This window comes from Kogia breviceps, chromosome 7 (genome assembly GCF_026419965.1).
Source record: "Kogia breviceps isolate mKogBre1 chromosome 7, mKogBre1 haplotype 1, whole genome shotgun sequence".
Taxonomy (NCBI): domain Eukaryota; kingdom Metazoa; phylum Chordata; class Mammalia; order Artiodactyla; family Physeteridae; genus Kogia; species Kogia breviceps.
Window position 1 is genome coordinate 113492239 of NC_081316.1, and position 27091 is coordinate 113519329.

Genomic DNA, 27091 nt, shown 5'->3' on the forward strand with positions numbered 1-27091 from the left:
TTTAATTTTCATTTTTAACATGGGAAGGACTTGAGGAAGTATATACGCTAAGGAGAGGTGGAGTTTGAAAATTCAGGGGAAAAGAGGAGGAAATGGGACAGAGGACAGAGGAAAAAAACAGGATCCCAATCACTTGTTTCCTGTGCCTGAAACACTCCTTCTTATCTCTGGTCAGGTTCCCCAGGAAACAGACTTTGAGATTTCCTTGGAGAATTACCGGGGCAGGAGGGGTGGGGGAGGGAGGACCTTGCTTGAGGACAACACCTGCTGAGTGAGGGAGCCAGGAGGCAGGCGTGGCAGACAGGAGCTGAAGGTGATGCAGTTAGCAGAGCATCCTACGTGAGGAGGAGGGGCGCGGAGGCAGGCAGGTTTGCAGAGAGTGACAGGCATGGAGGAAACTGTCTTGACGGACTCTCCCCTTTTCTTTGCAAAACAGAAAATTGTTGAGAAAGAGGGCTTGGGGTCTTGAGAGGACCCCAAGAGTGGTGAAGGTCTGGAATGGCTGTGGAGACTCACCTGATGGGGTCTCTGTGTACTCTCTCGGGTGCAACAGAGATCAGATGCCATAAATCTGTGGTGACACCATCTCCTGGGCTGGGTGATTTTCCATAGTAGGGCTCAGAATCCCAGAAGTGCAAGCAGAAGGGGAGCTGGGGGTGGGATGAATTGAGGTACGTTTCCGGTTTTGGGTGTGCTCCCCAGGTAGGCCTGGGGGAGGAGCCTACGGGTCACGCCTCTACCTGAAGTTTCCTTCCATCTCTTGGGGTAGCTGTTTATTTTGTTTTGGCCAACTCACCAATCCAAGAGTTGAAAAAAAGCAGACTACATATCAAACCATTCCCAGAGTCAAACATTAGGATAACTTAGAGATCAGTGAGTCAGATACGTGTGGATTACATTTTCTTCTAACGACACACTTGGTTAGAAAATCCTAGTCTGGGATTTGGGAGTGATGGGTGCTGTTTGGGACACCCATATAATTATGAAGGGGTAAAATGCACGTCCGTGTCCCAGTCCTTGAACACTGACAAGGTCTGAACACCTTCGTTCAAGACTGCATAAACTCCCATGTCTGCAGACCGCTGGAAACTTCTAGGAAACCTCTCATGGGGCCAGCCTGGGGTAAAAGAGGCCCCATATGGCTGGCTTCTGCTACCCTCACCCATCCTTCTGTTTAAGTGGGATGGCCTCAAGGCCACAAGGCAAATGCCAAAATGGGCTCAAGGATAGTAAACTCAAGGTGAGTGCAAACTACTTGAGGGTTAATAAGCCCCAAAAGGAGGATCCCCAGGTTAGGTGAAGTGCTTTTGTGGAATCAACGAGTTTGAGGTGAGTGTGGAGAAGATGAAGTGAGCGTTTTGTCAGGGCCAAGACCATCAAGAGACGCAGGTCCTCAGTCTGGCTCTGTGACCTTAAGGAGGTCACTAAGGTTTCTGTCCCTTTGAGGTTTCGGTGCCTCCCCTGAAGAAATAAAGGTTTGGAATGGATTCAAACCTTAGGGTCCTTTCCGATCTTACTTCTCCAGTTCTCTAGCCTTCACACCTCAATTTAAACTCATCCTTTTCTGCCTCTTCCATACGAATCTTTCTTCTTCCCAAGGGGCATGAGGGCGTTTGGTGAGCTACACCATCTTGACCTTGTCTTCCTGTCTCTTGCTGAAACTTCAGTCAGTTCTCTAAGATATCACCCATCCGTGCGTTCATTCATCCGTTCATTCAGCAAAAGTTCAACGACACCAGTTTCCCTCCACCACTCTAGCTAGAGCTGGGCGATTGACACATGACAACCTCCCAGGGAAAAAAACAAGAAGTCCACCCGGGGCATCGGATTAGAGTTAGACTCTGTTCAATTAGACCAGGTTATATTAGGTTAGGGGCTGGCCCACTCGGACCCCAAACTTCTTCCTACTCAGCCATGCAATGGAGAAGTCTCTTTTTCTAGCCCTCATGTCCCCTGCTCTTACCTCAAGGAAGAAACGTCCCCATTCTTGACCCCCTAGTGAGGATGGACAGGGAAAAGACTTAGGCAAGGGCGGTGAGGCTTTGTGTCAGGTGGTGGTAGCTAGCAGCTCTCCGGGGCTTGATCTCAAGGCCACATTCCCTCAACGGAATGATGGTGGGAGGGGAGCCAGCAAGGGATCCTTGAAATGGGATGCCGGAGCTTTCAGGATGGACGGGGTGCCACAACAGCTGTCCTACAGATGGGGAAGAGCATTTGAACCTTGAGTTTATATTTCTAGAAAGACTCCCCCACCCCCTCTCCTTCTCGGCTCACTCCCTTGCTGTATTAAGGGGCTTTTGTGAGGTTTAGAAAAATAAACAGAATCTAACCATAACTGTCTGAAAGTGCTAAATTACCGAGGAAGACATAACAGTTAGCTGTGCAAATGAGGCCTGGGTGGAAGATGGCCAGCACGCCGTGCAACAGGGAATCACCCACGGGATCGGTGGTTTCCTACTCCCCACCCTCCTCTGGGGTGAGCCGACCTTGGTGAAGCCTGTGGCTTCTCTGGTGGCACTGAAGGCCGAGTCCAGTTGTCATAGAGATGAGCTTTAGGAAAGGGGCCCACCCACCCTAGAAGCAGCCACACCCCCAGGCTTGAAAAGAGCCTGCTAATGCCATCCAGTCTATTCTCGCCTTTCCGGGAGGATGGCGCCTCACTCATCCTGGTTGGAGGTGAAACTTTTCTGTTTAAGAGGCGACTTTCATGGTCTTCCCCTAGAACCTGTTGGAGTGGGTGTGGGTGGGGGGGTAATGATTGAAAAGTCTTGCCGTGTCAGAGTTGAAAGGCATCTTAGAACCCTGGTCCAACCCTTCACTTTACAAAGGAGTGAACGGGCTCATGGCGAGGAAGCCACTTGCCCGAGGTCCCTCAGCTGGTGAGTGACAGAGCGGGACTGGAACCCAGGTCTCATCCGCCCCAGGAAAGATGCACTTTGTGCAACAGCCGACTTCCAGCCTCCCCGCTAACTGCCCAATTCCTGTTTCCTTCAAAAATCCTGTCCCTTCCGTAATTTTCCCTGAGTTCTTCTGCTCCATGAATTCGTGTACTTTTGGCGAGTCTGCCAATATAGCTTCCATAGTTTCGAGCCCCAAGACTTAAAAGTCCAAGTCAGCCTGCATTTATGAAGCCCCTACTGTTTGCCAAGCACAGCATTAAGCACCAGGAACACAAAGATGAATAAGGCATAGTTGCTGTCCTTAAAGATTTACACTCGGCCAGCAGGGGAGCATCTGGAGCTCTTTCTACAAATAACCTGAACTCCCCCGTAAGTATTTTCTCCCCCTAAATCTTCAGGAGGTGCACAGGGTGGGTTAGGAAGTAGAGGTTACCTGGTGAGGCTGCCATCTGTAAGGTGCTCTTCTGGTTCCGGAGGAGAGAAATCCCACTCCCCCACACTTCAGGATACATGAGAAAGAGAGGTTTCTAGTTGTCTAGTGGATTTAGAGTCAGAGATCCTGGATTTGAATCATAGCTCTACCTTTCACCAGCTACTAGCCCGTAAGCAGCAGTGATCGAGGAAACCAACACCTCACTAACTGATTGTTTATCTCATTCGTATGGTCATCTTTTTCTAATTCTCTGAATGATTCCCAATATCCCCGTAAGCAAATTATCTAACCTTTTTGAACCTCAGCTGCTTCTGAACCAAAGATCATGAAACCCACCGTATAAGACTGTTATGCAAATCAAATCAAACGAGGAGCTTCCCCAGCCCCATGCCTGGCACACAGGGAACCTCACTAATGCTACTCTCCTTCCTTTCTCCTGAGCCCTGGCCTCTACGGCGCTGTGCCACCCCCGGCATCATGCCTTCTGAAGGGTTTCAAGGCTTTTTTTTTGAGAAGCTCACTGTTGATTCCCTCCCAGGCACAAAAAGGAGTTGACATCCACCTTCTTCCTTCTCAGAGTGACTTTCCACCTCATGTGTGCCCAGCTTAGACACCCAGACCCTCTCTCCACACAGCACCCCTTCCTGCTGGCCACACTCCCTCACTTGAGTCCAGCGTTGCAAAGGAATGGGCCGCCCTGATCTAAGCCACAGTTCTGTTTTGAAGATGTAAAAAGGAAGAGAAGGCATGTGGGAGATGCATTCCCACAAAGAGAAAACTCTCTCCTCTTTGCTGTGTCATGGAAGACACATAGGATTTAAGGTCAGAAGACACGTGTTGGTCACCCAACTCTTCACTAATTGTCTGTGTGGTTCTAGTCCACTGAGCCTTGGTTTCCTTATCTGTAAAAGGGGAATACAAAAGCTGATTTATTTAGTTGTTGTGAAGATTAAATTTGAAAAGACATATGAACAATCATAACAAAAAGGAAAGTACCGCATTGATATTACTATTATTTTTCCCCTCCTGTTCCCCTAACACATCTCAAGGAAGGACAGTCCTGGGTGAGGAAAGGCAGTTTTCTTCTTGCAGAGCCTCCGAGTCCCACCTCACCCTCTCCAATCAGAAAGGGCAACATCCTCCTCTCTCCGCTTGAGCTGGGGGAGGTAAGGCTGGATCCCAGAATGGGGAGCCCAGAGCTGTCTCCTTCTCCATCTGTCTACAGGGGAGTGCTCTTGGCAAGGAGCAACTCTCCAAATGCCAGAGGTGAAATCCATCACCAGGGCCCTGAACTGAGATAAGATAGAGGAACGTAAATCAAGGCTCCCTGAGATAAGAAGGCAGCCCGGGACCTAAAAAAATGCAGCTCTCCTGCCAGTTGCCCACTTCGACGAAGTTGCAAAGCAGAGGGCTGTGCTAGGCGGGGAAGAAACCCAGACCCCGGGCCCTTCTTAGAAAAGAAGGACGAACCCCAACCTTCTCTCTCCCTCTTACCAAGTCCCAGCCAGAGAGGAGGAACAGGCATATTTACTGAGTCCCTCTCAGCAAAAAAAAAACCACAAAAAACTGCGAGGCCATCCACTGGCATCAGAGATTAAGGGCAAAGGTTTGGGGGTCAGGCAGCCTGGGTTCAAATCCTGACTCTTCCTGTCTCAACTTGAACGATCTACTTCATCTCCGTGAGCATCAATTTCCAACAGGGATGAAAACTGACGCCCTGTAATGCTACTTTACTGAATGGTTTTGAAGACGAAATATGATCCTTTTCGTAGAGCATTAGTAGTAAAATGTCTGGCACATAGAAAGTGCTTAATCAATAGTAGCTATAGCTATGCAGCATATAGTTATATATAAGACTGGTAGTGACCGAGGAAACCAACAGCTCACTAACTGACTGTTTATCTCATTCGTATGGTCATCTTTTTCTAATTCTCTGAATGATTCCCAAGAACCGAGTCTGGTTGCGTGTTATTGAGGAATGGACCACCTCCTTGCCAACACTCCCCAGGGTTTGACGCGAGTATCACCAGATGTAAAGAGCTCCTTCTCCCCCACCTCTCCCCCCTAAATATGTGTGTTTAAGTACATGCGTGACAGAAGATCATTCACAGACACCTAGAGGCCTAAGACAGGGCTCCAGGGAAGGCAGTGGCTGAGAGAGGCCTGGGAGGAGAGTGAATACAAAAGGTCTCCCACATGAGAACGAGTTCTGTTCCAAGAGCGCGTTCGAAAGTCCAACAAAGGTAGCCTAGGTGCCCAGCTAACACAATCGGCTATATAGTACTGCACTGTAATAGTTTTATAATACTTTTCGCACAAAGAATAACATAAAAAACTCAAAAAATAAAGAAAACTGTTTTTTCTTTTTGCCATACCGTGTGGCATGTGGAATCTTTGTTCCCCGACCAGGGATCAAACCCACGCCCCATGCACTGGAAGTGCGGAGTCTTAACCACTGGACTGCCAGGGAAATCCCAAACACTTTTAACCTTACGGTACAGTTCCTTGAAAAGCACAGTAGCACAGTCCAACAGCTGGCATACGGAGGCTGGCATCGAGGGAACAGGCAAGAAGAGTTACTGACTGAGAAGGGAGAGGAGGGGGGGGATGGTAGAGCCGAGGGACCCTCAGCGACAGGAGACGGAGGGCGAGCTGCAAGGTCGCTCACGCCTGATGTGGATGGAACGCATGTTCGCATCTTTGAAAGTTTGCAACTTGAAGGTTCCTCTGTAGGGGACTTACTGTAACGACCTAGGCAGGCGCCCACACGGGCAGAGGGCTCATTTCTGCCTCAGAAAGAGGCCCTCGTATCCTTAGCCATCCTCTCAGCCCTGTGGTCATCTTTCCCTCCTTGGTGATCCATCAAAGCATAAATACTTAATTTGTGCCTGGGTTTGGAGGATGGTGGGAGAAGTTGCTACCCTGGTCCCTGATCTAAAGGTGCCGATCTGATTCGAGAAGGAGCTGACAAACTTGAGATGTTTCAGGGAGCCAGGGAACCCAGGCTCAGTCCCACAGAAGCCCATGATAGAGTTTCGCTGGGTTGATAGGGGGAGCGGGGGCTGGGCAAGTACTGGAGGGCCCTGAAAGGTGGGCAAAAGCATGTGGATGGACCGACACAGTCAGCCGAGGGGACCCTTTCTGGTTTCTTGAGCAAGGAAATTGCACGATGGATGTGTTGTGTGGGGTGAGGAGGACTGACAGACCGTGTAAGAAAGGAAGAGTGTGGGACCTAAGTTCAAGGCTTGGGGCAGCCACTTAATAGATGTATGGTGACACTGGCGAGTTATCTGACCTCTCTCTTGGGTTTCCCACTTGCAAAAACAAAGCCTAGCTTCCAGGTTGGCCGTGAAGCTACCAGGCAACATATGTAAGGCCACTTGCTACAAATGTCTGGGTTACGATGACTGAGATGGGTGTGGGGTCGATGAGCCCTGCAGGAAATGGGGGGCTAGCCGGGGGCATGCGGGCGGGGACGGGGCAGGGATGGGGCTGGGGCTCCTCTGCTGCCAGCCGGGTAGACAGCGTCCCGTCCTGTGGACTTGAACCCTCTCTTGGGCTAAAACTGACCTGAGAGGCAGACAGCTGAGCAGGTCAGGGAGGGACAGAACATGAGTGGATGTACAAATAGACAAGATGAACGATTCCCAGTGTATACACAAGAGGCTTTGCTAACACTCAGCCAATTAGAAAACTAATCTAAACAGCCACCGGCTTCCAGTCTCTTCAGAGCTCCTTCAAACAGCTGTTTAGTCTGCACTTGCTGCGGCTCCCAGCAAGTGCCCTGGGTCTGCTCCTGGGTCCGGTTCCCCACTTGAGCCTCAAGGGCTCCTCAAGAGCGAAGGATCGTGTCTTTTCCACCCCCTGGACTCCCTCTAAGGTCCCACTGCTGTTTGAGCTGTGCTCCTGTGTCCCCATCGCTGAAAGCCCTGCCCGGTGCCCCAAATACAGGGAGTGACGGGGTAGGAACAAAGGCTTTGAAGTCTGACAAGTTTGAGTCCAAAACCTCCTAGATGTCTCGCTGCTGTGATCTCTCTGAGGCTCTGTTCCCTAACCTAGAGAGAAGATAGTAATTGTACCTCCTAAATAGGGATTAAAAGCAAGCATATATGAAAGAACCTAGCACAGTTCCTGGCACACTATAAGTGCACGTAAGTACACTACATTTGCCATTACTGTTATAACTGTCATTATTGTTGACCCTGAGTTGCCTGAGGGCAGGAAACCATTGGACTTTGGTGTCAGGCAGACTCTCAGATGGTCCTGGACAACCCCTGTGTCCTGGTATTCACAGCCCTGTGGAATCTCCTCCGTCGAGCCTGGGAGGGCCCTGTAACTTGCTTCTAACCAATCCCATACGGCAAAGGTGATGCAACATCACTTCCATCATTAGGTTACATGAAGTTGTGACTTCCGACTTGCTAGGCAGCTCTGTTGCTTCCAGCTTGTGCGCCGCTGCAGAAGCCCTAAGGCGAGGGCTGAGAGCAGCCTCTGGCTGAGGACAAGCTGGCAGCTGAGGCCCTCAGTCCAACAACCCTCGATGAACTGAATCCTGCCTGCTATCGCGTGAGCTGGGAAAGGGATCCTTCCCCAGCTGAGCCTCCAGACGAGACTCCAGCCCTGGGCAAAGCTGTGCTCAGACTCCTGGCCCACAGAAACCATGAGATAACGGGTATTGTTTTGAGCCACTGAGTTTTATGGTAACTTGTTGCACAGAAATAAATAACTAATATAATTTCTTTGTGTTTCTAGCACAGCACTTGGCACAGAGTAGCAGTCAAGTGTGGGCTGAGTGGATGGATGAATGAATGATGGTTACAGGTAAACTCATCAGGATCTGAGAAAGGTCTGGCTGGGCTACACCCAAAAAGTGCGCTCTTCCCCAGACCTGCTACCTATATCTTTTGTTCCTTTCTCTCCCTCACCTATGACCCGAGGTCCCTCTTCTGTTCTCCAGTCCTCGGGACCTTTCCCTGCTTCTAGTTCCTATGTTTAGTCATCCTCTCTGAATTTTTATTTTCTTCCTTAAAAAACAAAACCAAAAAACAATCCAGCTCTCTCTAAAATATCTGACCCTGGTGAACTGAGTAATTTCTGATGGAAAAAAGTCTTGTCCAGAAGCCTCTTACCCATCCTGCTTAGGAATGCAGTTGCTGCAGATATTAAAACAGACCTGCAGACGTCTGCAATGAGTGGGGAGCTCGTGCCAGGAATGACCTCAGCCTGAACATCAGGGCTTTTACCTACGAAAAGCTGCTGCTCTGGTCTGGACCACAGTAAGACCCTCCCTTCTCCAAACCCTTTCCCTTCAAGGTATTCCACGCTGCTCCCCTAGTTTAATGCCTGAGCCATAACTTCCCGCCCAAGACTGCTACAAAAGTCAGGAGAGAGGTGCCATCAGGCCCGCGAGAGAGGATGCTGTGGGTCCCTTTGTCCAAGCGGCTCCAAGTGGCTTTGACTGAAGCATGCGGCCTCGTGGCTGGCAGCCCCCCTTTCCTCTTCTCTTCTCCTGACTCCGCTCTTCCCCTCCAGACAGCCGAGAGGGACCCTGTTCAGGTGGAGAGGTATCAGGCTTCATTCCTCTGCAAGAGGCACCCTCTCAGGGAAGGCCAGGACTCTTGGGGCAGAAAACCAGAGACTGGAAACCCTCATTCTGAAGGCTCCTCACTGTGTAGCTGTGTAGCTGAACTCCCACCCGGGCCTTGAATTTTGCCCTAATTCAGCTCCTGCGGCTGAATCTGGACATGTCCAAGATGAAGCAGAAACCCTTGTCAATGATCGGATTTCCCTCTTCTGCTGAGAAGCTCCGAGAACTAGGAGAATTCCAACTATAACCCTTCCAACCTCCAAACTCAGCAGCCTAGTCCTTGACAGTCCCGATAATCACGATAACAAGGAATATTTGCCCAACCCATTCCCGTATGCTAGGTACATTTATATATGCTATTTCTCACAAGAATCCTGCAGTATTTTTAGCTCCATTGAACAGATGAATGAATTGTGGCTCAGAAAGACTGTCACGTTTTGCCGGTTAAACAGTGGACGAGACTAGGAATCTAAGCCACGGTCTGTCGACTCAGAGCCCCATGCTTTTCCCACTGCTGGGCTCATCTTGCCCCGCCCCCATCTGTCATGCCCACTCACCTCTAATTTTGCATCTCACTTGCGTGTTGATCACTTCATGTTGAAATGGACGCACTGTATTGCCCAATTCCTGCCCCTTTCACCTGAATCTTGGCCTATGGCAGCCTCTAGAAAGCTGGATTGAGTGGCTTCATCCAAAGTAGCACTGGCCTGTTCCCTGGCCTTCAAATCTAGAGACCCGGGCTTCCCTGGTGGCGCAGTGGTTGAGAGTCCGCCTGCCAATGCAGGGGACATGGGTTCGTGTCCCGGTCTGGGAAGATCCCACGTGCCGCGGAGGCCACAACAGTGAGAGGCCCGCGTACCACAAAAAAAAAAAAAAAAAAAAAAAAAACAAATCTAGAGACCCGGGTTCGAAATTCTGCCACTGATGCTAATGAGGGGTGTGACTTTGAGTGGGTTACCCCACTTTTCTAGGTCTTATAATGTGAAAGTCACAAACTGGATGCTCTTTGAGGTCACTTCTTGCTCTGAAACTGCATGTTCTTTGACGCAGTTTCTGGATGGCCTCCCTCTTGGGGGGTGACAATTTCCCAAGTCACTGGGAAAATGACTCCGCCCGTTGCCATCTGGAGCTTGGGCTGGGAGTAGGGAGCATTTAGCCGGCTGCTCCAAAGACCACGGGAGGATGCTGTCCCCGACTCCACCCCAACTGGTCCCTCCATTCTTGGCTCCTTTTTCCGGCCTTCCATAACATCAATGTGATCTCTTTCAGGTTAGAATACAAGCTCTTAAAGGTCTCTGTCCTTGATTGTCACTGACCCATGATCACTGCCCGCCCCGGGTACCACGCCAGACAGGCTGGCACGCCACTGATCTCACAGGATGTCTGTGAGCTTGGGATGAAGGTTATCCCAATCCCCATGCTGGGGGAGACCCGGGGGCCCTGCAGCTGCTCCCAGCTGTCCGGCTGAACAATGCAGAGTCTGTCAGGTCTCCGGCTGAGCCTCTTTTAGAGGGTATTCGGGTTGCAGCGTTAACTGGAGGCATCTCAGCTGCTTCCTGCTCCTTGGGTCCCCGCGCAGATTCCTAAGCAAAGACAATCCGTCCAGCTCTGCGTCCAATCACAACCCCAGAAGTTGGGGGTGGAGCACTGAAGAGCTTCATCTTCATCACAGAGCAAGGAGACAAGCTTCCTAGGCCGGAAGGGGCTCCCAGGGTCAAGTGCGCCCGGGTCTCTTCCTCCAGCCACACAGGCAGAAGCGTGGCTCCGTTTCCAGAAATCTTTGGATGCTTTCGTGGCCTCCTCGGTCACTCTTTCAGAATTTAATCACTAACAACCACCCTCCCCATAGTCAAACTATTTGCACAAACTACCTGTGCTACTGACACTAGTTCAACCCTCCGTGTCGGCAAGACGTAGCCTCCTGCCTGTCTCCCGAGCTCAGCCCTGCCCCTTCTTACCAAGCGCGGCGAATGCTGTCCCCCAAGCGTGCCCACCTGCCCCCATTTCCACAACACCCCTAGTCCTTCTCTGGGCTTCAGGTCTCCAGTGTAAGACTTCTCTTCTCCCCAAAACTGCTGTGAGTGATACTAGGAGACTCTAGCTAGTCTGTTCGTTCCCATGGTTCTTTCTCTGCTGCTTCCTCAATGCTAAGTGCTTACTGGATGAGTTTTGCCAATGCACTCAGCTTCGTGGTATCTTCTCTCAGTCTTGTTTTCATGCTCATGTCAGTGTCTGTCCCAGCCACTCATAAACCGGGAGCCCCTCTGGAGTACAGACCAGCTCTCCTCCTTCCCCTCTGAACTGTCGTCGGTGCTCACATTTCTGACTATTGACCCTCAGGAAGTTCCACCTGAGAGCTACCCTCTGACTACAGTTCAAGCCCATTTCCTGTTGGGTTGGGGCCTGGAAATATGACAAGGTTTTGGCTGGCTGCCCACAGACTGGCTGGTTCCCAAGGCCAATTTGGGGAGATGAAGGGGAAAATGACTCTTTTGACATAAATAGTGTCTCAGCATGCACCGGCGTGGAAACAATGGCCCTCCTGCACCCCATTCACGCTAACCCTCTTCCTCACGCCGAGCATCCTGGCCTGCCAAGACGGCCGTGCTCCTACGGCATCCTGGAGCGAATATTACTCAGGGCAGTTGGCCCCAGGGACGTGTGGAAGGGAAAAGGCCGGGCAGGGGACACGCAGAGGGCCAGCAAAGGCGAGACACGAGCCAGGTGTCCAGCTCCACCCTCTGCTGCCCCCACAAACAGGGGTTTCTTTAGGGCTTGTCTTGTGTCTAAGCGAAAAACAAGTTGGAGCGGAGACGAGGGGTAGGGTTTGCAGAGCAGAGTTTATAGGCGCTTGAGCGGTCTCAGTGGCTCCCTCCTCACACATTGCTCTGCATTTTTCCTTTTATTAACGTGGCGTCTTTCCCAGGCCACTTTATGGAACCGTGTGTGTTTTTACTTATGCCCTGATTGGGTTTGATCGCGTCTCTCCCTCTGAAGAACCTTCAGATCTTGTTCAAGCCCTCCCCGCGGCCCCTGCAAGGACGCGCTGGTCACCACGGGATCCTGGGCTGACCTCTCCACCGAACCCCAAGGGCTCCGCTGTGTTTTTGACGATACTGGGCACCGCAGGAGGGTCACGTCTCACTTGGATCCGAAATGATACAGCCCCGTCTGACGACTCACCCAAATCTGAAATGACTTCTGGCTCTTGCCCTAAAAATCAAATCTGCCCCAGACGAGGAAGAGGAAGATTTACCACGATGAAGATTCTCCAAGGAATGTTCTCTGAGCCCTGAAGGCCATCGCCAGAGAGCAGATCTGATAGAACACAGCCTGCCAAGGACCTGGTTTCAAAGCATGGCCCGCATTTCTGGACAAACTTAGGCGTGTTTATTAAAAAAAGACACTTGTTAGTTTCAGGAACTCTGCTCTTCGCCTTTTCCTCTTTGGACCATCAGTTCCAAGAGGACCAAGACCAAGGTCTGAAGTCGACCTACTCTCTTTGAGCTCCGTTTTATCAATGTTTCCCCATAGTGGTCTCCTGGTATCTGGAAGACATTCTGTTTTGCTGAGACCTGAAGCATCAGGCAGGATGGCCAGCCTGTGATCTTTGAAAACTTACTTGCCCTCCTGGAGCTGCATTTTCTTCCTCTCTGAAATGAGGAAAGTAATGCATTCTCTGGAGGGTGGTGAGAATTAAATGAACTAATGTTTGTAAGGGGCCTGGCACTTCGGAGGCATTCAGTAAATGGTAGGGACTTTTGTTACGAAGGAGGTAGGGACCTCTTTCTGAGAATCTGCTTTTGTGCCCTAAACCCTCCCCTTCTTCGTCCTGGCCGTCTCCCGTCCCTCTCCCGTTGCAGCAGTCCTTCCTGAGATGTCTGTAGACAATATCAAACTCCTCGCTACATTCTCAAGGGCAAGCATCTCCGAGTCCTTTGGGAAATGTAGTTCTCAGATGGTTTTCCTGTTGTCAGCAGGCTCTGGAAGAGGCATTAGCCCAGCAAGGCTTGATGTGGGAATCTTTCACAGGTACCTCTCATCTGGCTGGCAGATGTAGCTTTGCTGCAAGATATAGCTCTGTCTTCCAGATGGGAGGGTGCCTGAGAGTCCTGAGGTGGGACTGGTCTCTCTCTGCTTGGAGCCTCTGGGCGGCATACCCTCGGGTCTGTCACCCTTTTCCAAACCCCCAAGTCCTTGAACCAACTTAGATGGAGCTGATTTATCTTTGTCCCTCAAACCCACATCCCAGCAATCAGCTGACCATCTCCCCATCTCTCCACCACCCCTGCCTTCCCCCAACACACACACACACACACACACACACACACACACACACACACACACACACTGGTATTTCCAGGGGAGAGGAGAGTAATACTGGATAACAGCAGAGGATGCACTGGATGTTTCTCCACCAGGTAGAGTTATATTCATTCCAACATTCTCTAGGAGGTGAAGCAGGATACAGAGGGCTTCTCAGGTGAGGGTCCTCGCAAAAGAGGAGCTTTTCCCCTGAAGGAAGATGGGGGCGGGAGTAGGGGCCTGTGGCCCAGTTCTCCTCCCCTGGTAACCTGATACTGCAAGGCAGTGGTCCCTACGGCTCCACTCCCAGAGTCCCAGCTCTGCCTTGACAGGGTGGGAATGCACCTTGCCCAATGGCAGCTGTGGTCCAGCCTTATTTGAGTCGCGCTTGTTTGGGGACTTTTATGCTAAAATTCTCCCTTCCTCATCACTTCCGGTCAAAGTGCTTTGGGTCACAAGGGGCAGATACCCATTCACATATAAAAAGTGGATAGAGGGACAGCTATTGGAGGACAAAGAGATTCCAAATAAGTGAAGTACCAGGCCTCAGAGCTACAGAGTCTCCTGTCTCAACTTTTCTGCGTGTTACTCGGTTTGCCCTTGGTGTCACCAGAGGGTCCTGACTCAAGTCCTGGTTGAACGGGAAGTTTTAGTCCAGCCCCTCCAACTAAATGGCTGCAGAGTCTGTGCTTTTTTCTTTCAAACTCTTAAAAAGATAAACAGATTGGCTGTGGTTCCGCCACAGTGGCGGCTGGCCTTGGGCATTTATTTACTCCTGGTCGAATGAGCCGTGGCTGAGGGGTGGAATAGGAGGTACAAAACATGTACAAGGTAGCAGAAGCTGAACATGGGGAAACAACTCTCTGAGAAGTAGACACATCCCTTCCGAGGTGTATCTAACCCTCCACGTGGTTCTGGGGTTCATTGAGGGACGGGTAACATTCATCCTCAGAGAATCCAACCATCTCAGGAGTGGATCTCGAAAGCCAGGGTGCAGGATCCCCACGGAAGAAATGTCCCCTCCACAGCGCTCTGGGGACAGGGTGAAATTTCTCAACAGAGGGACACGTGAGATGGCGTCTTGTGAAAATAGCACTGGACGGGGAACTGAGAGCCCCTGTTTCTGATTCCAGCTCTGCCGCTACCCCACGGAATGGCCTCAGGAAAATTGCCTTCACCCTCTGGGTCTTAGATTCTCCAGAAATTAAAAATAAATAAATAAATAATAATAATAATACATTTACAGTGTTGAGTTAAATAACCTTCAAGGCCCTTGCCAACCCCTGAGAATCCCTTACCCGACCCTGGCCCCAGCAATTTCCCAGAATGGAGCTCTCTGATCCGTGACTTTGGTGGGGTCTCTGCCAGCCACCTCTCTGTCATGACAAACCACCCATCCCTGGTGACTAGTCCTTGCCAGAAGCTTCCCAGCCTGGCCCTGCAGTCATCCAAAAATACCCAGGCAGGGCGTCCCGTGGAGTAGGGTCAGGAATCCTCATTTCAAGAAGCAAATTTATTTCTGCTCTTTGGAGAAACTCAGGACAGGACCTGAACTTTTGTTCTCTGACCTCACCAAGGAGGACAGGTGAGGACTCCTCTAACGGAAGGTGTCCCAGTGGGGTCATGGGGGCCTGTGAGGCCAGGGGGAGCTGTAGGAGAGGGTCAGCAGAAGCTGCAGAGGGCAAGGGCTGTAAGTCACATGGAGCCGGAGAGGGAGAGCAGAAAATGTGGGTGGGACCCAGGGGAAGAAGGCAGGGGCAATTGGTTGTGCCTTTGGACAGGAAGTGAATTACATTCAGAGAATATGAAAATGCCACGCTAATCAGCACCTGTTCATTTGGGAGCCAGCAGGCCTGTGGCATCTGTGGTTGAGCCTGGCTTTGGGTCTCCCCAGGGGGAGGAAATACAGTACATTGAGATCCACTCAAGTGTTGAAAGAGGCCCTGGTCCTAAGTGCGGGGGAGAGAAGGAAGGTGCCCTCAGCCTCCATTGCTCCTTCCTGGCCCCAGATGGTCGGTTACACACCCCCCGGCCTCCAATCCCAGGCAGATGGCTGCAAATTCTGCAGGGGCCTCTGAGCATTCCCTTGGCTAAGAGCCACATTCCAGAGCAGCATATGTTTCATCTCAAGCCCACAAGGTTTGCACTTCCAAGTGGAGCCAAAGAGAAAAGCTTGGCCGGGCTGTACATGTCTTTGGTGAGGTGGGGATGCGGGAGGCCAGCAGGGAGGTGGGAGCTGTCATGTCCAAGAACATCTGAGTGAATGCAAAGCTAGGTCCAACGTCGGCGACACCCTCCTTCCTAACTCAAGACTCCTCCGGGCACCTACCCAGGAGCCTGAGCGGCAGAGCCATGCCTCCAGCCTCGTCCAAGTGCCTCTCACGTACCCGCACATTCCTCCAGCCGCTGGTTCCAGTTCTGCACCTTTGTCTCAACTCCTGCCCCTCCTGAATCGAGGGTTCATAGCGCATGGCTGTGCGGAGTGAGGAAGAAAAGAGGGTGCATCCTGATCTCTCTTTGTCCCTTAAAAAACGCCTGGATCTGACCTTCCCTTGCCCACCTCTCTGCTCTGAAGGGTGAGCTCCCCGGACCTTTGGCTGCTGAAAGACACAAAGTCTGGAGGAGGATTCAGGAAGGATTCAGAGTCGGATGGAAAGAGACAGGAGGAGGAGGAGATGGGGGGCGGGGGGAGGGGACAGAGAAGAGGTCAGATGGGGGCTGAAGCTCGGAAGGGACTATAGAGGGCTTCAGGCTGGAAAAAGAGAGGCGGGGTCTCCTCTGGTGGGTGGGGAAGGAGGGGGAGGGACAGAGGGGGTCCCGGCCCTCCAGGGGCTCTGCTCTGTGCTAAGCCAAGGGATTTCTGACAGCAAAGTAAACTGTGGTGTGCTGAGTTTACCCAGCTCCAATAAGCAGTGTTTGGAGTGTTTAATGTTTCCTTCCCACCGAACTAGCTGACAAGCACTGAACTGCAGCCAGCCCTTGCAGTCTTTTGGGAAGGTAGAGTGTGGGGAGGTAAGGAGAGGGCTGTCAGCAAAGCCGGGGTCCCTGACACAACCCAGGAGGGGAGACTTGGGTGGGACCTGGGAAGTCCAGCTAACACACACAGTCCCCAAATTCCCCATCAAGGAGAAAGAACCCGAACTACACGTCACCTGCTTCACCCCACCTTCTCTCCACATCAGGCGCAGCCTGGCCCGCACACGCAGCCCTCCTGCCCTTTTACATGGTCCGCTTTTCTCATTGTACTCTCTGTATTAAACGCTGGCGTAGGCGGGTACAGTGTCAAACAGCCGTGCATATGCGGATAGAGGCAGAGGGCACACAGACCACAAAATAAATCAGGACGACAACAGAGCTCAGCGCCCAAGAACAAAGTAAACTAACCCTGGCCTGATGCCCGGTACAACGTGCCAGTGGGCTTTGTGCTAAGTATGGATGAATGGGTGGAAATATTAGGGAAAGATAGCTCTACCTTTCTTCAATCCAGGGAAGCTCCTGGGAAGAAACTGGCTTCTGAAAGGCCCTTACAATGAAACGGAGGAGAAAAGTTCAGACAGAAAGCCATTTCAGAGAGTGGAATGAACAGCAGCACAAAGGAGTAGGTAAGAGAACCAGGTGGTGCATCCAGAACGTGAGTACACACGAGGGCGGGGACCAGGTTAGGAGACGGAGGAGGTGGGAAAGGACAGAGTAAGCTGTGGGCACAGAGCCGGAAGCTGGGCCCAGCACAGCAGCAAAGGGTTTGTCCTCTGCAGTCCTGGGCTGCCGTTGCCCCCTCCCCATCCCACATGCAGGGAGTTAGAGGTCACTCTGGACCTCTAGAGCAAAGAGAGGTGGACAAGTGATGGGGAAGAGGGAGGAGCCCAAGGCACCAAGACACCGCCCAGGCTGAGGTCCAGGATGCGTGATCCCCATTGAGCTGTGGGCAGGGAGCAGGGGCTGTGGCCACGTTATAAGGGCAGGCACAGCAAGGCATGGAGCAGCCTGGACCAGGAAGGTTAGAAAGACAAAAAGCAGGAAGTGGTTCACTGCTCTGGAGCCTTAAGGGGACCAGAGAGAGTTTGAGGATGCAGGTTGGGGTAAAAATGGTGTGTATGGAGGTGTGTAAACGTGACACAGCTGCCAGGATAGTTGTGCATCAACTGAGTCTAACTTAACTCAGACTCTTGAGTTACAACGCGTTCTCTTGTGCAGAAGTTCATTTGGGTATGGCCACAAGATGTTATGGAAAACCCAAACGAAATTTTTGGCCAACCCAGTATTTTAAAATACCCCCCTAAAAGCAGAGAGGAGGGGTACATTGGTAGCTTCAGATGGGCTCCAAGGAACACGAGGAGTTCCTGGGAAGCCAGCAGAGGGCGGGGAGAGGAAGGAGGTAGGTGGTGGGAGGGAGAATGCTCACAGCTGGCGGGGCCCCCATCTCAACCAGAGCAGCTCCACATTATCTGCTGGATTTGTTTGCTTTTATGTAACGTTTCCTTGAAAGAAAGGCTTAACGTTGCAAGCCTGTAAAAGAAGAGTTTGAAAACCACTAAGGTATAATTTCTCTTGGGAGTTCCCACCGGCTATAAGAACTGTGATTCTGTGAAGGAACATGCAGTGAACACATGCGCCAACTTTGGGGCACAGTTCCCACATTCAAATATTCTGTCTCGCTGTCAGATCATTCTTTCTCTCTTTTTATTTTTTGGGGTTCAGAAAAAATACGATCAGCGCGAGCTGATCGTATTGTACAGCGCGAGCATTGTAACTCTCCCCTCTTTTCATTTGGTTCAGGAATGGGAGAAACAGCACCGATTCCATCATTCCTCCAGCCTGTGCCCATGGCAGATATCACAAGTCAATAATAACACTCTCCGAGTGATAATTATAATAATAATATGGATAATAATAATAACAACAACACAGTCTCAGGATCTGTCTAAACAGAGCATTTCAGGCGCCCACCCCAATCGGGAAGCGTCAGTACATGAGCTGAAACCTCCCTGCTAGCCCAGACTTTGTTGGTGTCTGACTCCAAGAAAGCCAAGCTAAAAGGACCACCACCATCACTGCCCAAACCATCCTTTGTGGCCTCCTGGACCCATAGGACAAGGTGCTGGCCCATAATTCCAACAGGAGATGAGGGCTGGCCTTAACTCAGGAGGTAAGTGTTTTAAACTTGCCTGTTAACTGCCTGGGCCCTGGAGAAAGAGGCCTACGATGTAGGGGAAATACGGCCATTTCTTGTACCTTGCAGTCTATTCGAGGTCCAGGGACAGTTACCATATATGACTTTGAACTCTAGATTTATATCTTCAGACTGGCCCTATCTGTTTACTCTCTACGGTTACCGAGAAAGAGACTCGGGAAACACTGTAAAGGACTTTGAACTTGCTTGAGGGGGAAGTATAAAACGGGGCGAGACAAACTGGATTCCAAATCCTAAGCCAGCTTGGGAAAGATCAGTCTCTGTGGTGAGAAGTGCAGGGAGAAGGAAGCAGCAGCCTTGGAAGGATCTGGGAAGGGGGCACAGTAAATGAAACAAGACAAAAAAGATGAAAATAAGGTGCTGAAGGGGGTTTGATGCATGGTTTTTAACCTTTTTGGCTGCACCGTGAAGCATGTGGGATCTTAGTTCCCCGACCAGGGATCGAACCCGTCCCCCTGCAGTGGGAACGCGGCGTTCTAAACACTGGACCGTCAGGGAAGTCCCTCAACTTTTTGAATAAGGCGAGCTACCTTTTCAAAAGAAATCGATGGACTTCCCTGGTGGCCCAGTGGGTAAGACTCCACGCTCCCGGTGCAGGGGGCCGGGGTGCGATCCCTGGTCGGGGGAACTAGATCCCACATGCAGGCCGCAACTAAGAGTTCGCGTGCCACAAACGAAGATCCCGTGTGCCGCAACTAAGGAGCCAGCGCAGCCAAAATACATACATCCATACATATTAAGCAAAAAGAAGAAGAAGAAGAAAAGAAATCAAGCGCAGACGCAGAATCCCAGGATGTAAATGGGTCAAAGGAGCTGCTCTGGCTGAATGTGGCTCCCTTCCGGCTCTGCTCCTTCCCCCCCCGCCGGACTCAGAGTCATGTGGTCATCCCCGGGGCTCGGCAGCATGTCGACTCCAGAGGTGCCGCGCCCAGAGCTCCCCACCCTCTCTGCTCCCCGCTTCTGTCCAGCGTCTAGAATCATGTCTGGCACACGGAAGTCCTTCTGTGAGCACTTGCGGAATAAACAGATACACCGCAACTATGCTTTCTGTCAACACAGTTCACAAAGCACTTTCACGGGAGCTTTCTGGGCTAAACGTCAACTCTCACCCCACTTCTGTGCGCTGTCTCAGCCGGGCCAGTCCCTCTGGAGCTGGGGGTACACCCAGCAGGTGTGACCTCTCCGTCTGGAGGGGCTCCAGATCCGGGGAACTTGAGGCTTCATCTGAGAAGCCTCATTCCTGCCCTGACTCGGTCACTGAGCTGTGACCCAGCCTCACCTCACCTCCGCCCCCTCTCCTCTGTGTGGACCATTAGCACAAACACTTTGGAGAAGCCTTGGGGAGAAGAGTTCCAGCAGGAAGCGGACGGTGTCCTGCGGAGCCCAGGGAGAGAAGGCCGTGCCGTGCCATCCGTGGCAGTGAAGGGCCTCCGCCCCCTCAGGCCCCCTCCCTAGCATCTCCCCCCCCATCTTCTGCAAGAAGATGTGGGTGTTCCCTCCAGTTCCTCCAGGACCTGCTCCTTGTCCCTGGCACAGGCCTGCCAAGTTGGGGACATGAGAACAGGCCAGGTTCCCTACGGGGAGCCCACGGGGGTGGAGCCAGGCCTGGCTGGGCCTCCAGGTCATCCTGCCCTGGCCCCAGGGTTTAATAAACTCCAGGAGAGGTTTTCAAAGGCCACTTGATCTTCCGCATCAGGCAGCCCCTGTCTCCCTTTCAGAGCCGCGGGACTGGAAAGAAAAAACCGCTCAATGAACAAGGGGGCCAGAGAAAGCCAAGCCACGGGGCACCTTCTATGAATTTCTGATGAGCACACTGTCTGACTCCTGGGTCCCGGCCCAGTGCAGTCAGGGATGTTAGTTTAAGTCATTTCGCACGGTTCACTGGCTCTCTGAGAGCCGCTTGTCTCCAGCCTGGCCCTCTCTAACAAGCTCTTTTTACTTGGGGCTTCTCCGAGCAGAGACCTCAAACAATAGCAGCTTTCAAGGGGCTCGGCCCTCCTCCGGCAGCTTCCCTCTCCCACCCTGGCCCACTCGCCATCCTTCTCTCTGGCCTGCCCACCTGAACGCCGCGCCCAGTCCAGAGCCTGACACAAAGTAGGGATTCAGGGAAAATTTGCCCCTCCCTCCCTTCTTTCTTTCCTTCCTTCCTTCCTCCCTTCCATCCTCCCTCCACTGTCCTCGCTCTTCCTCCCCGTGAGCGGGCACAGACTACGTAGCCATGCTCTCGGGAGCAGGCCACCTTGTCACTGCACTACTTTGTGGCTGGTGCCCCCTGGGCTTGTGTGGTGGAGAGGCCCCGGCCAAGGGCATCTGGGCCTGTTGGGCTCCTCAGCCCTCTTGAAACTTCGAGCAATTTCCTCCTTGCTTTGCTCGGAGCCCCGGGGCACTGGGGGCGCTGGGGCTGCGGGCCTGCTGGGGGCTGGCCCGGGCAGTCCCTCCGGGCCCCACAGCGGGTGGGCGCATCTGCCCCGTTCCGGCTTCTTTCCGTCCACCGTCCCCTCTGTCGCTGAGTCCGTGAGGGGCCAGCCGGCCTCCCCGCCCGCGGTCCCCTCGCCGGGCAATGGGTCTTCAGAAGAGGCTCCTTGGGAAGAAGAGACGCACTCCGCAGCAGACGACAGTCACCTACGTGCTTAGACTAGACCTCCGGCCAAAACCAACATAGTTCTTATCAAGACCAGTCGTATTTTGGCTTAATGAGAGCGTCGCCTTAACATCTGGATCCTTTGATGGTGACCTTTGACCAGGGGAGCTCCAGAAGGCTTTGGGCATTTGCTCGGGGAGAGGCTCTGCCCCACACCTAAGGCACCTGCCAGCACTTAAAGGTCTCCTCCCCAGGGCCTGGGTACCGCCTTCAGGACCCAGGGTCGCTCCCCTTTCAAGAATCCCAAGCAGCCGGGCTGTGCGTGTCCCTCCCAGCCTCCCTCCCTTAGCAACCCCGCCTCTCCCTGCTTCCCACCCGTCAGGTCTCCACGCCCCACGTTAATAACCCAGCTTCTTCGGGAAGTGAGGTTTCAGCAGCAGGAGAGTGACAAGCTGAAGGCCCCGTGGACTGGGCATGCGGGCCCCGATTCCAGCTCTGCCTCAGCCGCTGTCCGGCTCTGTGGCTGTGACTAGACTCCCTTTCTCCACCGTCACCTTCTTATAGGGGTGGGCCCGACCAGTGTTTCCTAGAGTCGAATCCCCGGATGTCCAGGATCAGACAGCTCTGGATGGCCCAGAGGTAAATACACAGGCTCCAGGTCCCCACCCAGATCCACAGAAGCAGGGCTTCTAAGGGTGGGACCCAGCCCGCATTTTCACACATGCTCCGGGTGTGTCCTGGGCCCCCTAAGGGTGGAGAACCACCGTCCTGGTCTGTTCCGAACTATAGCCTCCACTGAGAATCCACCTACGTGCTCAGTCTGAACTTCCTTGAGCTCTACTTGGGGCGGATTTTCCAAGAACTGAACGACCTTTGCACAGGCTCCTTACAAGGCCCTGGGAGGGGCCCTGGTAACTCTGTATTCCTACTTGTGAATTCTTTTACTTAAAGAGAACCTAACCGCCACATAAGAGAAGCTCAAACCCCAAAAAACCTGGCCTGGCCCCTGGTTGAACTAGTTGATCGGTGACTTTTTATAGGGTCCTAAGCCTAGGTCGCACGCCCCCTCGGATGATAGGCTGTCTCCGGTTTCTCTTACATCCATCTTCCCTCATACAGTCCAATATTCTTTGCCCAGTGAAAGCTATAACATCACCTCTAACAATCACTATGGTAATCCCAGAGGTTAAATTCCAATGACCCGTCGTGGCCAGAGGTAGAAATGACTCCAGAAAGAGAGAGGTGTGTCTCAGGCTGGCTGATGCCACCACAGCCAGACTCTATTTTTTAAAAGAGTTTCATTCCCACGTGTTGGAACAGAAGGGGCCAGGTGGAGAAAGGCAGACCCAGTTTTAAGCTAATCAGCCATTCTTCACATCAGACCAGACTTGGGTTCAAATCTTTACTTGGTCTTTATCAACCGAATGATGCCGGAGCCTGAGAGTGTCCATGAGGAGCTGATAGCCTGCATTCCAGGGCTACGGGGAGGGTGGCTGAGACTGAAAATAAAGGCCTTTCATAGTCCATAAGTACTAACCAGTTGTAAGATATTGCTAATCAGGACATATTTAGGCAGAGAGGCCTTGAAACAATCTGTGTTCAAAGAGTTTGGGATACTTAATGTCATTGATGGCGCCCAAATCCTTCCAGGGCAGCTGTGTTACAGAAGGGACCAAGGCCCCCTGCTGGCCAAGCTCCCAAGGGTAAAAGCTTACCCAGCACCATGCCTCACTGTTGGCACTAAACAGACGTCCTGTCATGCACTGCTTGCTTCCCCTTGGCCTGGGCCTCGGCGCTGGGCAGGGAAGCAGAGGAGGGGTAGCAGGATGTGGGTGGAGAGCCTCTCCTCCCCCTCTACCCCCTGCAGCCCTTGGCAAATCAGGGGAAGAAGGAGGAAAAGGAGGAGGAAGCCACATCTGGTTTGAGTGAGGTTCCCAGCAGAGAGAGCAGGACCCTGGGATGCCAGAGGAGAGGGCCCAGAGCTGGGGAGGAAGGGAAGCGGGGTATGTGGGGGGGGGGTGTGGCTGGCGTGGGCCCCGGCCAATCTGGGAGAAGAGAGCGAAAGTGGTTGGTACTGGGGCAAAGCAAATAAACAGAGTGGTTGAGACAGTAATAATAAAGAGAAGAGTCATTGAAGTGAAGAATGGAGGCTGTGTCACACCCAAGACAAACAGAAAATAAACGGCCAGTGGATCCACTCTACAGATGTTTGGCACCGAGGCACGACGGATTTAAGATGCGTGGAAGATGCCGCAGCCGCCCAGGGCTCCACCAGCAGCAGCTGGAGAGCAGGTGGAGAGGAGCCCCAGCCAAAGGCCTTCGTGGCTGGAGGGGCGGCAACCCCAGAGGCCATTTCACCCTCATCCAGCCTCAGACAAGCCCGCCCCTTGCTGAAACCAACACGGGGGACGTAGAAGGAGCTGTCCTTCCTGGGCCAGGCTGGGCCCCGGGGCAGGGCGGCCCCCTACTTCCCAGCACAGGCCCTCTCTGCAAGAGGGCCCTAGAATCCCCAGTACTCAGATGGGACGAATCCTTCAAGTGGCCTCAAGGAAGCCCAGACTGCCTTTCTACTGGCTGGTGGTCCGCTTGCCACATGCTCATGTCAGTGACTTCAGGGACCGTGTTTTCCCTTGCTGGCATCTCAGGCTTCAGAGCTAACCTTTGACCTGGACTAGCATGGGGGCTGAGAGCTCAGTGTGTACAGTATTCACTCCCTCCTTTACTCAACAGTCTACTTTGTGTGCATGGCACTCCCAGAAGCACTTCGGGGGTTACAAAGATGGAAGAGATGCTATCCTTCCCCTAAAGGGGTTTACAATCCAGGGATAAAGAAAGTTAATGTTTTTTGAGTGTCCATTACTACAATAAGTACTCCGCTAGGTGCCGTCAAGCGGTCTACCGTATTTATTCGTTACCCTGTTTGGTAGATATTATTCTGTCATTATTCTCACAGAGGACCACAGAGATTCGGTGCTTCTTCTACGGTCACAGAGCCAGGAAAGGGATCATCTGGTGTTCAGACCCAGATTCATCTGGTCCTAAAGCCCAGTGCTCTTTCCCTGACACCATAAACAGTCACAAGGTGAAGCAGAATTCAACAACTGTCAAATAAAATCGCATGCTCTCAGAGATACAAGAAAGGGGTCTCCTATCTCGCATCCACCCCTGCTCCCTGCCCCCTTAATTGGAACCAAACTTCATCGTTCTGTTCTGTGCACCAGCAGGGAGGAGTCAACACATCCCATCCCCAGCCAAGGCCAAGTGCCCGCAGGTGTCTGAGGAATGCTAATGGCACTGAATTGGGGGAGAGTCTACACAGGGCTCTTCTCTGGCATTTGCTTCCCATTAAGCCCTCTCCAGACCCTCCCTCCCCCTCCAGCAACATGCAGCTTTCATGAGCCAATTACCATGGCCAGGTTTTTCTGTTCCTCTGAAGCCTCTGGCATTGCTAACAAGACACAGATGCAGCAGAGCAAGCCCCTGCTGTCCACTTTGGAGCAGGGGCTCTCTTTGCCCTGAAGGACCCCCAAGCAGACAGAAGGAAGGTTGGACAGTCCAATTTCAAGTCAGCCCCAAAAGGAGGGGGAGGCCTCAAAGGGCAAGATGGTTATGATTGGTCTCAGAAAGGACTCTTCCCAGGGCTGTGGGATCATGGTGGATCTCAGGGACAGAGCAGGGGTCCCGAACAGGAAGGTCAAAGACCAGGCTTGAGTGAAGGTACAGAGCAGGGGAGGGTCCCCTGAAACTTTCAGTTAACAGACAGGTATCCAGAGTCTAGGGAACTTAATTCAAAGCAAATTGTGTTAAAACTGGTTCAGAAACTAGTCCAACAGTCTGGAATCTCCTATTTTCCTACTACTTCTTAGATTTCCTCCACAGCCTCTCTGCATCTTAAAATTCTACTCCGGCTTAAGCCTCAGTGATCCATGAACTCTCCCAGACATTCACGGGCAAAATTATACTCTGATTGTGTTTCTTTGTGTCACCATAACATATCTGAATGTGGATTTACTTATGTATATCCTCCTCAGAACTCCCCAAATTTCTTTAACCCGAGGATGAATGCCTTTCATCAATTCTGGAAAATTAAATATTGCCATTCCCACATTCTCTCTGTTCTTCTCCTTCTGCATCTCCTTGTAGGGTAGTTTGGACTCTCTTAGTCTACCCTCCATGCTTCTTAGATTCTCTTTCATGTTTTCTCTCTCCTTATCTTTCTGTGCTGCATTTGGGGTAATTTCCTCTGATCTATCTTTCAGTTCACTTAATCTCTGTTCAGCTTTGTCTAACCTGCTATTTGACACATCCATTGAGCTTTTATTTCAATGACTATTTTTTTCATTTCTAGAAAGTTCCATTTGGTTCTCCTTACAAATTTCCCTGTTCTCTTTCAAAGTATTCTACCCTTTCTTTATGGTTTGTATTGCTTTTTCACCTTTTTAATCATTTTAAACATAGTTATTTTAAGGTCTCTTTCAGATTGCTACATTATTTTATGTTATTAATGCTAAACTAGTTTGCTGTGTTTGCTGACTTTCCCTAATGGCATATTGTTTCCTCATGTGGTTTGCAATTTTTTTATTGTTAGTGCAACGTCAAAGGGGATTATATTTTGCTGTGAGAATGTTGTCGCTCTGGGGCACATTCCTCCAGAATAGTCTTGTCCTTCCTCCTCTTGATACCCCATGAGTTTTACTGGTCTGGAATCTATTCTTACATTAATTTCTCAGCTTGGGAATTCCAACAGTGGAAATTCAGACACTAGAGTCACATATGGTTTGGGCCTGGAGCTTCTTTTTCTCACCGGAGACTTTTGTCTATTCAGAGCCCCAGTAAGCCCAAGCTTAATTGTCACTACCCTAAGGCCCTGAGTGATATATTTCTAGTCCAGATTTCTCTGAGGATGTATCCCTCACAGGATCTCAGCTTTTTCAGAGGTCTCTATTTTAGCTGTCTGCCTCTTATGAACTAGAGATCCTGTCACCTGCCCCCTTGTTGATATCAAAACCATAGTCTCTAACACCTAGGACTGCATCTGATCTGATATCCCCCATGGCACCATTATCGTGGCTCAGCTTGTGGAACTTACCATTCAGACTTTAAGCTATGTTTACCTCCTGGGAACTTTTTTTTATTGCGCTTTGCATTCTAAGTCATGAGTTTTTGCAAACAGACCGAGTATGTCTTGAAAAGCCTGCCTACTTCATCTTTATCGCTCCTGCAGTGCCTAGCACAGTGCTCTGTCACAGCCTCCTTACTTATCCATCCAAACAGACAAAACCCTTAGGCACCTACACATGACCCTGACCCCTTCATCTGTGCAGAATCCCATAAGCCGGGGACATGCAGGGTGATCCCGGGAGGAGGGACGCAGAAGGAAGCACTGGCACTGGCGCAGGACACTTCATTGCTCTTCTCCAAGCTATGGGTTCTTTCCTAGGAGGTAGTGCAGGTAGAGATTTGGACCAAAAGTTAACCCTCATTCTAGTCTGGTCTCGGGCACTTATGAGCTGGGAGAACGTGGAAAAGTCACTTCACCTTTCTGGGGTGTCAGATTCTGCATCCGTAAAACAGAAGCAGAGGATCTGGATGATCTCCAAGATCCCTTTCAGGTCCAACAGCCTTTGAAGCTGCAGGGTAAGAACATAAACTGGGGAAAACAGTCAGGCTCTCACTCAAGTGTCCCCCAGATATTCCCCACCCCAAACCACCCATGAGAGTTTCTATCTCCCTGTGGCCTCTCTTTCCTCCGATACCTAGGCCTCTCCTTCCGCCCCCAGCGCCCCCCGCATCCACCAGCCTCCTTTCGCCGTACCTTGCCGTTCCTCCAAGTCCACTGCCTGGGAGGCCTTGGTCCCACGTCTGTGTCTTAGGAAATGGGGCGTGGAGGCTCGGCTGGCAGTCAGTGTCTCTCCCAGGGGTGGGGATGAGCCTCGTGGGGGATCAGAGGAGAAAGCAGATGACACGGTGACCCGGCACCTGGATGCGCAGAAACCCCATCTGCCTCGGACTTTAGGGGTTTCCTGAGCCTTGGGCTGGGGACCCTGTATCTTAATGAGCCTCTTGAGCCGGTTTAGAAACAATGAATCAAATC